The following is a 15958-nucleotide window of genomic DNA, read 5'->3' as shown; positions in this document are numbered from 1 at the left end:
CCATTGTTTTCATTATTTTGTTGTTTTCACCTCGTTTTGTTTAAATTGCTATTTATTATTTGATTTTTGATGCTTTTATGTTTTGTTTGCTTATTTTTCTTATTGTTTTCCTTTTGTTTTTTTCATCTCTTTTTTTAAAGATGATGTATTGCTTGCTTATCCCTAGATGTTTTATGGAATTATAATTTTTGCTTTTACAAAGATGACAACAAATTGCTTTATCGTGGCGATCAAACACTTTTCCGCAGCTTTGGCGGTGGGGTGGTGGATGACCCTCCTCAGTCAGTTGTGGAAATGTTGTCACAATATTGTGACAGACAGATTGTCGTGTGGCTGCACAGAGCGCCGTGGAGAGTGAGACGCCATTTCTGGCTGCTGGCTGGCTGCGTTTTTTCGTGCCTTCGGAGAAAGTGAGGGATTGATCAGTGCAGAGGGGAAGCGGAGCTGAGATGAAGAGAGGGAGGGAGGAAGAGAGACGGAGGGGAGGGCGGGTGGGGGGGGGGAGCGCTCTCGCTGCAGAATCTGCCGCTCGCTGGCACTCAGTCACACAGAGAGAGCGAGAGCGGGTCTCACAGACGGCCCAGGTACAGGTACAGAGACGCCCGGGACAGGTGTCCGGACCGGAGAAGGATGAGCGGGTGAGTGTGTGTCGCTAGCGTAAGGTGTGTGTCAGACTGACGAGGAGGGTGACAGTGGCAAGAAGATGATGGTGTTCTCACGAGTGTCTACTTTTGGTCACATCTCACTGTCTGACGAAGTCCAGGATGTTTCGCTTGTCCTCTTTTTCTCTCACTCTCTCTTTTTCTTTTTCCTTGAAGATGACAAAGCTGACACAGGTTTGAAGGTAGACATTTTGTGTGTGTGTATGTGTGTGTGTGTGTGTGTGTGTGTTTGAGGCACGTGGCGGCCGCTCTCATTTCCGGGAGTGTCCACACACCGTCTGGTCCCTAAGGATGAACGATGCTGCTTATTTGTGGGGGGGGGGGGGGGGGGGGGGGGGGGGGAGTCTTCAAGGTGTGTGTGTGTGCATTAGATGTGCGTTTGCAGTGTAAATGACATGCATGTTTTGGCTGCCATGTGCACTATTGGATTTGCTTGCTGTCAATGTTGTGCGGTTGCATGATCTCGTCTGCGCTCACAAAGTCACAAAAAAGACAACTTATTGCAAAAGCCGTCAGGAACAATTGCAGGCGATGCGTGTCTGGGTGGGTGGGGGGTGGTCTTGCGGGGAGCTGTGTAAGCCGGGGACCAGTTTTTGTTCATTTTGCCCCAACGCCAGTTTACCAGCTCTGATCGTGGCTGATCAATTGCCGCTACATGCTTTTCGGTGTAATGGAGTCAGTGGCGGGAGATGAGACGCAGACAGACAGACACACACACACACACGCACACATACAGACGTTTATATCTGCAGTCAGAGGCCAGCGGTTCTGCTCACCAGAGATCCTGAGGATGAGAAACACAGGACAAAGAGAAAGACTGACCATCTGACTGGAGGCTTTTCTCGACCAACAAAGGCTTTACTTGCCCGCTCGATGGACAGCTTCAAATCCGACCGCTCGTTTCCTCTTACCTGATGTTTTTTTGTCCGTCTGCTTTTGTGTGCATGGCGTTTGGTGCATGACATACCTGTGTGTTGCGTGTCTGTGACTCTTAACTCTGAGAGAACTGCAATGAAGGCACATTTTATTTCCATAGGCCGAACATTATTAGCAGAATAATATTCGTTACACCGGACAAAAGAGGACGTGAGGGTGCAATATGTATGTGTATGTGTGTGACTAACCTGTGCGGACACCGCTGCACTCCTCCTGGTCCCTGAGACCCTAACTTGTGAGCTTTGTGTGCTAAAAATCACAGGTTAAGCTCTTGGGACCTGGGCAGAGGGCAAAAGCACTCGATCCTCTGGACGTGTCCCGACAGAGCCGGACATGGGACGGATGTCTGTGGGAGATAAGAAAGAGAAACGGTGGAAGACGAGAGAGGATGCAGAACTGGCATGTCTATGAGACTTAATATTCAATATGTTCACATGCCTGTGATGATGATGATGGTTTCTTCTTGTTTTTAAATAAAACTCGATCTTGTACGTCTGCTGAGATGTTTTTTCTTTGGGGTGAGGGGTGAGGAGAGGGTCGTCGTGCTAATCGCTCAGTCTAGCTGTCTGGTCGCCGCTGCAGCTCATCTATAACCGACCTTTATCAAGAGGAAGGGCCGGGATTATCAGTTATTCCTTCATTGGTTTGCTTTGGTTGCGATCAAGAAGTCTGCGATTTAAAAAAAATATCTCGATATCTTATGCATACAACAAAGATTTTCATTTTAATAAACGTAAAATGTACAACCATTTTAACGGTGACGCCCTTCATAGAAGATCTCAGCACCTGCACTATTATGAAACATGTCTACTTGGCTTTATCCTCATGTATCCACCAGATGTAATGTCATTTTTTGTTTAATCCAATAATGTAAGATCTGTCTGATGCATAGCCAAACAAGTCTGTGTAAAAAAAGCGAGCGACATATTGAACCAACATATGCTGACACCTTCATTTACACAAAAACGATTCCTATGAATAGACTTTATTACCTAGTGAAGCCCAGACTTTGTGTTAGCAGAACATGAGGCTTGCAGATTATTGCGCTTGTAGGCACAGCACGCACAGTCGTCCATGTTTATATGGATCTCAATGTGTCGTAATGTTGTTTTTGAGCAGAAATGACATTGAACTCCAGACGGGTGGTAGTTTTAAAGGGTCCGGTTGGCACGGAGCTGTGGGCTCCTTCCTGTTTTAAAGATGTGAACTCATTAAGTCTTACGCCTGGCTTTGTTCTTTATCTCCCTGGAGTGTTTAACTTTTGAAAACCTAATTTTGCTAAATTACCCACATTAGAAATGTAGTTTCAAAACAATTGATTTCTCCCTATTGCTCCCTCTTTCTCTCTCTAATTATATTTTTCCCCTGCTTGGTTTCGCTCTGAACAATGGCGGATGCCAACTAATCAGCCTGGGTCTGTGCCACAAAGCTCCCAGCAACAGCTGAAGCTCTGCCATGCTCTGTGCATACCAAGCAGTCAGCCACGACTGACGAGCGCCAGCCTGGTGCCCAACGCGGGGTCAGACAGTTTTATTAGGATCCGTCTGACACTCGGCACAGGCTGGCAATGCCAACGCGCAGATAAAATCTCGTGTGCTGCTCACACTATTCATCTGAGCTAGCACATAAATACTCCCTCATCCCACACGCTCTCACACACACATGGACCATTTCATCAGCTAGATGAGAAAAGGAACAAAGACTTGGATCAAGCCAGGAATGAAGATTTTGTTATTTAATAAATGACCCGACTTCTGAATGGTCCAGCAAGCATCGGGCTCTGATGTCTCAGCCTCACTGACGTGGTTTCATATTTACATTTTTGGCTGACAGCATTTCGGACGGTTTCATTTGTGTGTATCAGAGCAAAAAATGGTTCGTTTTCTGCCTGATAAGTCTGACCAGCATTTTCAGACAGACACATACTTCCAGAAAGACACACAGACAGACAGACATGCAAACAATAAATGAATCAATGTGAAATAGTTTAAAATCAATAACATTATATACAAGTTCCCCATATTATTTGTCTAAATTGCCTGGATGTCAGGTTTGCTACAAATAAAACAGATGGACTGATAAAAGTTACACACACACACACACACACACATATATATATATATATATATATGTGGATATGTATGTGTGTGTGTATATATCTATATATATATATATATATATATATCTTGTTTTATAATCTTGTTTTAAGGATATTTAACTGGACAATTTAGATGGACTGATAAAAGTTACACACATACATGTTAATGCTGTCAAATAATTATTTGCGCTTAATTGCATTCAAAATAAAAGTTTGTCTTTACATAATATGTGTGTGTACTATATTTATGTATATATAAACACACGCATGTATATATTTAATAAAAAATTATATTTATATATAAAGTATATATAAATGAAATTATATATATACATGTATACATGTAAATATTTCTTAAATAAATGCATGTATGTGCGTGTATTTGTACATACATAAATATACACAGTACACACACATTACTTTTATTTTGGATGCGATTAATCGTTTGACAGCACTATATATATATATATATATATATCAAATGTGTATTAAAGGAATGTACAGAGAGAAACAGTGTTCACTTGTAAATTATAAACATTTTGAAATATAAAATAATTGAAATATAAAAAAATATCGAATAATTGTTATAGACGAAAGATTCCAGTGATAAATCTCAGAAGATAAAGACCGGCCACTGAGGAATTAAAAGAGCCTGCTGATGGTGTGTGTGTGTTTTTGCTAACCGTGTGTGGTTTAAATAAACTTAACATTTGTCTGGGATAAAGGTACTGAAAGTAGATTAGGCACTGAGAGCTCAGGCGGGAGAAACTGCAGGAGCCGGGTGAATTTACAGGATTACAGGAATCTTTCTTCCATTGGTTGTCAGGGATTGTTGTTGTGCGTGTTATCGGCGCAGGTCAGAGGAAACAGTGGGCCCTTCTCACTGCTCACTGCAGGTACAAATAACAGGTGTATACACACACAAAGAGTCTCCGAACATCTGCCTACATCCAGACACAGAGAGAATGATGAATACTTAAACGTATGAGAGCAAATGCCACAGAATTCACTTATTTATGAAAATAGATATGGAAAATATATCAGTCACCATAATGGTGTCAATATTAGTCATCTTTTTTTAAGCAGTTGAATTTAATCTGTGCTGTACATTAAATCATTTTGATTTCTGACCTCACTTTATGCAAAACTAGTATAGTTTTAATATTGGCCATCATAGCAGTCATCAGACATAACGTAAAAATTATTTGATAAAACTGATAGTTCTGAGTTTCAATTCTGATTGACATTTGAAGCCAGGGTAAAATACTTCAATGCATATTACTTACCGTAATTCAGATTATTGTTAATAAATGTAACTGTGTTGAACATTAGCATCTTTGGCCTCCATTGGAGGCCATTCATAAGTCAATTTATTAGTTTCATGTCATATTGAGCCTATAAGAAATCCATTTCCTTATTGTTTAGCCACTGTATCACACAACTCTTGTTGCTTTTACCTTTAATAGGCTATTGTTATGGACCTACATTTCTATTATATGCTGGTTCCCAACCCAAAACCAGTTCTGTGTTGTACATTTGTGTTGTTTTGATGGTTAATCCAGCTTCAGCACTTACTAAGAGCTCAATGCGATGAAGCTGAAATCTCAAAATGTGCTGTTTTAAGAGTTGAGGCCTGTTCACACCAAGAACGATGACTATATTAGCGTCACACCAGTGCACAATATCACTCTGTTTATTTTAAGGTCAGGTCCACACTAGTTTTAAAAGGAAAGCAATCCTCATCCATACTGCCGTTTCCACTGCGTTTCAGAAAAGATCTCCGTCCACACTACACGACCGAAAACGCATGTCACATGACCATTCATGCACACTGGGCATGCACGTACAAGTGTAAACAGTTGTTGATTGTTGAAGATTGCTCTAATAATAGCTTGCCTCTTGCGCATATATGGCTGCTAAAAAGGACAAGTTAGCAAAGCTTGCAGTTCTGTCTCCATGTCATTGTTTATACTAGGGCTAGGACATTACATGGAATCTCAATTCACAATATGAAGAATCTGGAGCGATTCTGATATTTTCCGATGTATCGCGATTCTCTCTCGAATTGATTCTAAGCTTAGTTTTTAAACAGCAGATGGCACTACTTTACGTGCTTTAAAAACACTTGTACACTGCCTGTTTCCAGTTCCTTTACACACACCACTTAAACCTAAAATAATCGAAAACATTTGAAGCGAATTACAAATCTTGCATCATAAAAGCATTCTGAGCCGAGGTGCAAGAATATTTAACCACTTACATGACTCAGCCGAACGCACTATATCGGTTCCATCGCCCCAAAGTCAATGGGTTTTTTGAATGGGTTTTTGCTAAATCGTCTGAAATAAGGTCTGTGGTTAACAAAGCCTCTAAATATTTTCACGTTTTGATCTATGACATAAAACACACCAGTTATAACCCGCTTGTGATTTTTTTAAACCTTTATCATGTCTTAAAAACGGCGGTTGCTAACAAATTGCTAAAAGGGACTACTTCCTTTGGCGGGGACTTTAGACCTCATCATGACAAACAGGACATTTGGACAGCATTTCTCATGAAAAAGTGGATAAGTATTCATATACAGCGCAGATCATAATCAGCGAGCATGTTTTTAAATAAAGTTGTTTTTAAATGAAGTTTGAGGAAGCTTGGTGGTGGTGAAGTTGATCCGTGACCATGGTGTGCTGTAGTCCGTTTATAGCCTACTGTTAGCTTTTTATATCCGACGACTTTATTTAGGCTTCAAAATGTATAAATGTTGTGTTAACTTGTAAAGATTATCTTGATAGACAAAACGTGCAAGTGTCATAACCCTTTGTTAAACACAGAGTTTATTTTTTGTGATTTTCCAAAAGTCTGTGAGAAAAATGCATTGGCTTTCGATCGAGGGAACCCGTGCACCGCTAACTTCCGGGTTGGCCTACAAAAACAAGTCATCCCTGAGGTACTCTATTGCTGTCCAGCATTCTTCTTCGTGAGCATTTGAGCGTGTGGTTAAAGACTAGCCTAGAGCGCCATCTGCTGTTAAAACTAAGCTCAGAATCGATTAGAGAGAGAAAATATCAAGATCGATCCAGATTCTTTGTACCGATCGAGAATCGATGTATCATCCCAGCCCTAGTTTATACGGTTGTCGAGGCTGTTACTGTTACTGTGTTCCTGTAGTGTAATGGTCATATGATAGGGGCTTGACGAATCAGGGAAGGATATGCAATGATCCAGAAGACCCAATCAGGGAGCAAACGTGGGCAGCCACGCCTTCGTTTTCAGAAGTCTCCATTTTGGTCCTTCTATACTGAAACGCAACCCTGGAGATTTCAAACTAAAACAGGGTCTTCAGCGTTTTTCCAAAAGTCTCCATTTTCGAGGGTCGAAAACTCTGGAGTAGTGTGGACGGCATAACTGTAGCAAAACTTCTGCCTTTTTAAACGAAAACGCACTAGTGTAAACAGGCCTAAGGGTGCACTGCAGTTTTGTCGTCTGCCATTTTAAATGCTCAAGCTCGTTACAGCAGGAAGGATTCTGATTGGCTGTCAACGTTCAAGCAATGGTCATTCATCAAAAAAAATCGTTCTGAAAGTGATTCCAACGATAGTTTCTCTGTGTTATTATCATTATAGTTGTGGTGTGGACTCTGCTATTCTTTTATATTTAGAACAATTTTTTAAACTATATCTTTATCTTTATAGTTATCATCCTTGGTGTGAACAGGCCTTTACACTTCATGAACATGTGGATGTCCGATAGTCCCAGGCTAGACATAACCCAGAGGATCTTTTAATATCTCAAAAAAACAAAACAAAAAAAAAAACTTAACATTCATGTATCAGATTGGTACTTTATAATTTTCACCAGTCTTATAAAAAAAACTGATTCTAAACTTGATAACATGTATTAAACATCAAATTAGGGTCTCATAAACCCCGGGTATAAAACAACAGTAACACTTTTTTTAAGGTTCTTTTAACTATTTGCTTATTAGCATGCATATTACTAGAATATTGGCTGTATATTAGTACTTATAAAGCAGAAATCAAAGCCTTATTCTACATTCTTAATCCTACCCAATACTTAAACTTAACAACTACCTTACTAACTATTAATAAGCAGTAAATTAGGAGTTTATTGAGGGAAAAGTCGTAGTTAATACAGAATATGTGTTTCCCATACTAAAGTGTCCTAAAGAAACAATGTCCCTATAGTGGATAACAGTTCAATTTCTTAAAAATGCTTGTCTACTTAATGATTCAAGGGTTAAAGCTTCAATAATATATGTCTGCTGGGGTCTGATAAGGTCAGACAGAGATATTACAAGAATTTGAAGGGAAAATAAGAAGTAATTTTGAAGATGTCATTATTTTTTATACATCTCTGGGACCCCAAACGTAAAGAAAGTAAATCAATCTCAGCAGAGAGTAATGGCTTATAATTGGCCTGCATCAGTCTAGAGGACGTATCTCCACACGGCCCGTCACTCATAAAGTCTTTCCTCCCTGATTCATCCTGCCCTGTGTACCCTGTGACCGCCTGCCTTTCTCTGTGATGTCTGCAGCACTGCTGTGGAGGCGTTGCCAAGGAAACGCAGTATCTGGCTGGCAGCGTGCTGGAGTTATTGAACCACAACTGGCTTTTTGCTTTAGAGGATAATTAGCTTCTGTCTCACAGGTTTCTCTCAGCCGATGGGACTCCAGTGGAACCTGCGGCTGCTCCGAGCGTCTTCCTCCTGTCAGAGCTTTTAACCCGTCGGATGGCGGTTAGCGATAGCCGCAGGTGCTCCCTTTACCTGCACGAAAAGCTGCGTGAGCACTCCAGAAATCCTCAAACACACACACACACAACCCAGACATCTTTTTGTTCTTCAGCACACAGTGAGCTCTGGCAGAGAAATAAACCTGTCTGTATCATAAAATTAACTCTTTGTCTCCCTCACAAAAAATGAGTTGATCCCTGTTGTGAAGAAGTGTCCCAACATAATACCTCAGATTTATTTGATGTTATTTTTGTATTAATTGATTGAATTAATGGTTTTAATTGCTGTAATTCTTTCTTTTTTTAGGTGTAGAAGAAAGAAGTTTTTTTCAGCTTGCAAGTAAATCCCAATTCATTTCGTATCATTATACACATTCTTACTAATTACTAATGTATGCCATACAACGATTTAATCATTTCAAAACACAATCACTGCATTGAAAAATAAATATCACTATATTTGTCTTATTTTCCAGTAAAAAAAATAAAAAATCTAAACAAGATAAATGTATTTGAAAAGCAATGGATATTATGCATAAATACTGACTTTTCAGTAAATATATATATATATATAATTTGCTGAAAAGCAAATCATAATCATATCTAAAAAATTATATATATATTTGCTGAAAAAATCAGTATTTATGCATAATATCTATTGCTTATATATATATAAAGAAATAGAAATTTAGTATCGGTGCATCTCTAATATATACATAAATTAGAGATGCACCGATACTAAATTTCTCCACCGATACCAATAACCGATTATTCAGAGTGATATCTGCCGATAACGATACCGATACCAATAGTTTGGGGGTTCTGCCTTTTATAACTTTTAAATTAATTACAATTACATTATAATTAATAATTAGTCATTATATTTTTAATTATTATATTTTAAAATAAATGCAACTAAAAACTTTATTCTTTCCATTTCCTTAACTTGTTTCAGAGTAACTGGTATCAGTTATAAACAAACACATTACTCAAATTAATATTAACACACATTAACTAAATTCTGAAGATTAAATTAATATTTATTAACTTTCTGAATGTTATTAATTCATATAATTACTATTAATATTGAACATCAAACTGGTTTCTTTACACAAAGCACAAATTCAGTGTATTTTCCTGCCCTCTTTTGATTGACAGAATATATCGGCCCTGACTATCGGCTGTTTTTAAACTGAAAATTGGCTTTTATCGGCCAATACCGATTATTGGTATCGGCCGATTATTTATATATATATATATATATATATATATACTTTATTAATAAATAAAATATTTTATTTTATAATATTTTATCAATTTTGATACAGTAAATGTATCATATTCATATTTTTATTGGAAAACAAGAATATAATTGGTGAATATAATTTTTCCCACCCATGTGTATTGCAGAAATGAAGCAGTGTGTATGTGTGTGCAAGTGTGCAGTGGCAGTTTCAGCAGGTAAGTTTGACACAGATACACTCCTGCATTAAAGGAGGCGGACAAGAGAGACAGATCCTTTGACATTCTGCTTTCACACACTGTCCAGTGACACACACGCACGCACACACACATGCATGCATGCACACATTCTCAAACTGCAAACACCTAATAGTCTCTGTCCTCTTGCATGTTTGTATTTTCAAATGCTGTAGATGTTTAAGACTTTCTAATAAATACTGTTTGTTACTGAATTAATTCTTGCCTCCTTTTTGGTGTCCCTCTCTTCTTCTGGTATACATTACTTATTTAAACTCGCTAATACAAGAAATAATTACCCTAACACACTTTTATAATCTCCCCCCATATGTAAGTGCAATGTTTTCACGAATGAAGTAAACAATCACAAAGGCAGGTGGCTGTGGTTCTTCTTTTGTGTTACACGTTAAAGGTTGTAGCAGCAGCACAGCATTAGTTACATGTGTGAATGTGTGTGCGCACAGCCTTGCTGGCTTTGAGAAGTGTGTTTGTGTGTGTGTGTGTGTGTGTGTGTGCGACCCTGTGCACTTGCAGACGTGTGTGTGTGTCCTTACCCATAGAGCGGCCGGCCAGGCTGCAGATATCATCCATCTCCTTGTCACAAAGCGCCGGGGTTGCTGGGTAGGCAGCAGACAGCCGCTCGGCGCTGAGGATGGGAGCTGAATCCTAATTCCGCCGCTCCTCTCCCCCGCCTCCCACGACGGAAAATCGTTAACCTCAGGATTGGAGAACAAAGCAGAGAGCTTTAGCCAGCTAGCTGCTGTTAACGCAAAACATCCCAACACAAGTCTCCAAGAGACATGCTGAAATCATGCAAAGTATGTTCAGATTTGTGGTTTTTGAAGAGTATCTCAGTTCCAAAACCTAGTGAGCTGCCTTTTAAGCATTGGAACCTTATTAGTGACCTATTTTGGAACATTTTACATTGCAAATCTGTGAGCATCTCACATATTATGCTAGAGACTAGATTCGGTATTGATTTCAGTAGAGTTTGCTGCTAAACTAATAGTGTGCTACACTTAGAAGAACAAAAATACATGGCTAGCACAAATATAGATTCAACTCCCAATTGATTTCAATAGAGATTGCCATTAGCATGTTGCTAAGCTAGCAGTCTTACCCTAATTAAAAATACACTGCAAAAATTAATTACACTAGTAATTAATTACACCTGTTTTAATTGATACTTTTAGGTATATAGAAAGAAATAAAGGTTGATTTATCATCAACATTTCTCTTGTTTCATCATCTTTCTTTTTTTTATCCACTGAGATTGTTGCAGGTCGTTGCCTTCTCTATGAAGAATACATGCAATGCTGCCATATAATTTGGCTATAATGAGGTATCATAGAATAGAAAAGTGTAATAAAGTTCGTCAGTGTCCCCTTTTTCAGCCGCACTGGTATTTTTTCCATTCATTTTTTTCAAAAAAAGAAAAAAAAGAAAAAAAAAGTCTTTGTAAAAGAGTTATAAGCCATTAACCAAGCCAATCAGCTACGAGGTAAATCAAACACTACAAACTTTGATTTGAAAATCGGACAAAAAGACAAAGGTACAAGACTATGTACTTAAAGGCTTTAGTGAGGGAAAGAACTACAATCCCATGAAGCATTGCGAACAGCATAATCAAATTAAAAATGATAGAGAACTAGAAAACTGCTTATGTACAAATGTTGATTATATATAAAAACTAGAGATGCACCGATACTAAATTTGTCCACCAGTAACGATAGCCAATTATTCAGAGAGATATTTGAGAGTGATATCCAATACCGATAGTTTGGGGGTTTGGTGCATTTTCCTGCCCTCTTTTGATTGACAGGATATATCGGCCCTGACTATCGGCTGTTTTTAAACTATACCGATTACTGGCCGATATATCGGTGCATCTCTAAAAAAAACAATATTATTTTAGGTTGATATATGTATACGAACATTTAAGTTTTTTGATAGCGTAGAGATCAACTCGATTATGTCATTCGCAGTGCTCCATGGGAGTGGGCGGAGCTAAAGAGCTATTTTGCGTGTTGTTTTTTTCAACTCTGATTGGTTTAATTTTCTATACAGCATCATGGGTATGGTAGTTTTCACCAGGAATTCTGCTGTTAAACAATTATTTAAAAAAAAAAAAAAAAAAGGATGAGGGATGACGGCAGAAGCAAATACCATGGATTAACAACCTCATAGCTCATGATAAGTCTGTCTTTAAAGGTTTAACAGAACTCGTTCAAAATCTATTTCCTTATGGAGTTTTCACTTCGGGAACCCCACTGTTGCACTCTATTACAATACCTATGCCTAATTAAGATAATTATTAAACCTTAAAATGCTGCTTTAAAATGTTTTTCACTGGTAAGAAGATCCAAAAACTGCTCTTGTATGGTGTGGGCTGATGTTTGTACATCCAAAATGAAATTAAAATTTCATGCCACTGAAATCCTCAGATGTCCTCTTGCTACAGGTTTTAACTTTTCTTTAACTATATAAATGTTTGGTTGCCTGACCTGGGTGAGTTACTGGTAGTAAATCAAGGCAGTACTATTTTTGCAGTATGCAATTTATACATACTATGCAAATATGCACATTTTCTCTATGCATAGAATATCTGTATGGAACATAATGCAGTATGCAGGCAGAGTACACTATTATGAGTACTATTTCCCACAATGCAATGTTCTCAACTTGACCTTTACCATTGCCAGTATGCAAGGATGATATGCAAAATAACCACGATGACAGCGTAGAATATTAATATGTTTAGTGTTATATAATTATAGTTGTCTCTCTTTTTTTTTTACGCTAGAATTACATTACATAATATCCGATCTTAGACACTCCCCAGCCAGCTTTGTTTTGGAGAAAGTGAAGTCTGTTTTTTTCACAGATTCAGTGATCTGTTTACTCAGGCTGTTGACCATCTATCTGCCTGTAGCTCTGTGCGCGAGGGCAGGCGATTCTGTTATAGCTCTTGGAAGTCAGCCTCTTTGTTGTTTTGAACTCAACAGAGTCTGCAGGCCTGGGAAACAGATCCGGTCCCACACACAAAGGAAACTTTGATTCAAGGGTGAGTAAAACAAATGCTCTGCTTGTACATTATCAAAATCTACTGGCCTTTCTTCTGAAGTTCGGCCTCAAGGGAACTGGCATGAAAAAAAAAGAGGAAAAAAAACCTGAATTATCTTTTATGCAAACTAAACAATCATCCCCTCAGAGTAACAAACCTAACACTTGAATCCTGGAGTCCAAAGTAAACAGCGGCGAGCAGGAGGAGGAAGATACAGAGCATGACAGCAACTCTTTTCTGTGACTTATCTGGAAGTTCAGGTCTGAGTAAACTCTTTAACCTGAGAGTCCAAATGGAAACGTTTAAGGTTTGCCTTTTACCAGAGATTTTATACAGAGATGGGAATAAGTACATGAAAATATATCAAAATAAAGTACCAAATACTGTGTGGAAAATATATATTTAATACAAATACGATATTTTGTATTTTGAAAATACACAAAAAAATACATGTGAAATTGGCCATTCAGTGAAGTATCCATATTAAGCTGAAATCTATCTGGACATATTCTAAATGCAAAGAACATTTTGGTGTGTACAACGGCTTAGAAACTATAGTTTTCATTTCACCTACCTCTACTACCTACTTTTCAAAAAGACTGGGTTTAAGCTGTCGTCTGTGTGCCAGTTCTACTCCTAACCAGGTTTTACTGCAGCCTATTGTGGTGAACACTACTAAATGAATCACATGTAAAACTGTGGGAACTTTTAGCAAGGAGTAGGGATGGGTGATTAGACCAAAATCTTATATCACGATATGAGTCATTGAGTCATGGTAACAATATACATCATGATATAGTCTTTTTTTTTTCTGGAAATAAGGTTGTTACGATACCAAAATTTTAGAAACCAGTGAATTTTCACTATTCTAAATACCAGTTTCGATACCACAGCAAAAACTAATACTAGGCTAACTAATTTAAGTAAAAAGTTCAAGCAATTATTGAAGACAAGTAAACAGTAATAAAATAAGAAAAAAGAAACAAATGACAAGCAATAGGACAACTAAATACTATAAAACAAAGAGAAAAAAAATAAGCTAAGTTTTAGGTCTACCTAACAGAAGTAAGAAATACTACAGAACTTGAATAAAGTAATCAAAAGTAAAATAAAACACTGCATAGTCTTCACAGTATAAATTAAATGCTCAGTGATATTTATTAAAGTTACAAAAGGTGATTCAGTCATGCGCAGTGAGTGATCTTCTCTTTTTCTTTTGTTTGATTGACATTAATGACTAATTAATAAACCTGCTGCTGTCACTTTAAAAGCTAATGCACGGACACAATATACTGATACACATCTGACAGTTTACCTTCAACACATAAAGTGACTGTTTAAGTGAATATTCAAATTTTGACATATTTTTGTATGTATTTGGCCGTTTAGCTGTGTACAGAAAGCTGCCTGTCAGTGTGTGAATACTGAATATGAGTTAATTCTCTTTTTTAACATCAAGCACATCCCTCTAAAGTGTAAATAATTCCTGCCCACTAAAAGCTGAACGGGTATATTTGCCTACCGCAATTTAAACTATATAGAAAAAGTTACATCGATTGACGACTGATATCATCGCCAAAATACTGCATTTCACTCAGTCCTAACAAGCTGTAATGCTTGCTAATTGATAAAACCAACAACCGATTAACTATCAAACTGACTGGCTAACGCTATTTTTCCCCTTGCCAGTGATCTTTTATTCCTCCATGTTACCTGAAGGCAAATCTGAATGATTTTGCGTTTTAACCTTAACCAACAAGTAGAATCGACCATGACATTTTCACCTTATCTTATTCCCTATTAATGCAGAAAATTTGCTTACCTAAGATGGAGGCGTACAGCTGCAGCTCACGTGTATGATAGGCTAGTTGGGTTTGGGGGGACCAGAACTAGTTAATACAGGAAATCAGCAGCCAAATAAAGAGGTTGATTGGCACAAAGTATTTTATGTATTTTGTCATGATTTGACTGAATATACAGTGTTGGCTAGAGATGTTATCACATCAGTCTCACGCCTGCATGTGAGACTGCAAATGTTAAAGTGTCATGGTATTCCTTTAAAAACAGTGTGACAGTTGATGATAGCATCGACATCCACAGCTGGCTGGAGGAGGGCTTTCCTGCGCACCGTAGAGAAGAAGAGCCGCTCAGTGTCCACGTGTCTTCTGTCGCTCAGATGCTCAGTGATGCCTGTTCTACTTCTGGAGCTCATACACAAACACTCATACAGCTGTGTGTTAGACATGAGCGCGCGCGTCTGTCGCAGACCGGGATCTGACAGCCGAACTCAGCCAGAACACGAGGGGAACTTTTATAGCATGCAAACAGATGGAGCTGCCCAGCTGTGGCGGGTGGGCAACCCGTCTGACGGACACGAGGCTTGTTGGAGTGAGTGTCCCGTCCACAAGACAGCTGTGAAAGTTCAATGGTCTGTGAGATGAAGTCCATCATCTTGTTGACTCGCACCTTCGCTTTGAAGAACGAGCTACGTCACATCAGACAAAAACAGGGCGAGATATGGCCAATAAAGATAATTGACCGATTTTCATTTTTGAATAGGCCTACTATTTTGTCAAAATTAAAAATTAAATTTTTAAATGTTACAAGTGGCATCACAACTTTATATACAGTATGAAAATGCATATTTATTTTGAGATTAGCTACATTTAACTGTGTTAAATATTAATGTTATTTAATTATTATCGCTAAATGAGTCTTAGAGCCACTGTAAACATAAGCTAGATTACATCACTCAAGCCTGGCCAATACCGATTATTATTTTCACGTTGTCATCAATAAAGGTAATTGACCGATATTAAAAATTGTATACTATATTATATAAATACATTTTAAAATAAAACACAAAAAAAAAAAAAAAAATTTACAGTACAAAAATGGATATTTATATTGAGATTTGCTTAATTACTGTGTTAATAAATTATTAATGTTTTTTAAATATCTTTAAATGAG

The 15958-nt window shown here is 38.0% G+C and overlaps 1 long non-coding RNA gene across 6 annotated transcripts in view; it reads left to right on the top strand.

Annotated features, from left to right (window-relative positions):
* LOC127520257 (uncharacterized) overlaps positions 1-10143 on the top strand; it is a 70676-nt gene extending 60533 nt beyond the window's left edge. For 3 of the 6 annotated variants that reach the window (XR_007932076.1, XR_007932073.1, XR_007932078.1), the window contains 2 exons: positions 819-844; positions 1861-10143. This is a non-coding gene — a long non-coding RNA (uncharacterized LOC127520257). Of the gene's footprint in view, positions 1-508; positions 639-818; positions 845-1860 lie in introns of those variants that run through there. The other 3 variants (XR_007932074.1, XR_007932075.1, XR_007932077.1) reach the window with 3 other exon arrangements.
* The last annotated feature ends 5815 nt before the right edge of the window (positions 10144-15958 follow it).

This window comes from Ctenopharyngodon idella, chromosome 10 (genome assembly GCF_019924925.1).
Source record: "Ctenopharyngodon idella isolate HZGC_01 chromosome 10, HZGC01, whole genome shotgun sequence".
In the NCBI taxonomy this organism is placed as follows: Eukaryota; Metazoa; Chordata; class Actinopteri; order Cypriniformes; family Xenocyprididae; genus Ctenopharyngodon; species Ctenopharyngodon idella.
The sequence above is the reverse complement of the archived record's forward strand: the minus strand, read 5'-3'. Positions and strand labels throughout refer to the sequence as shown.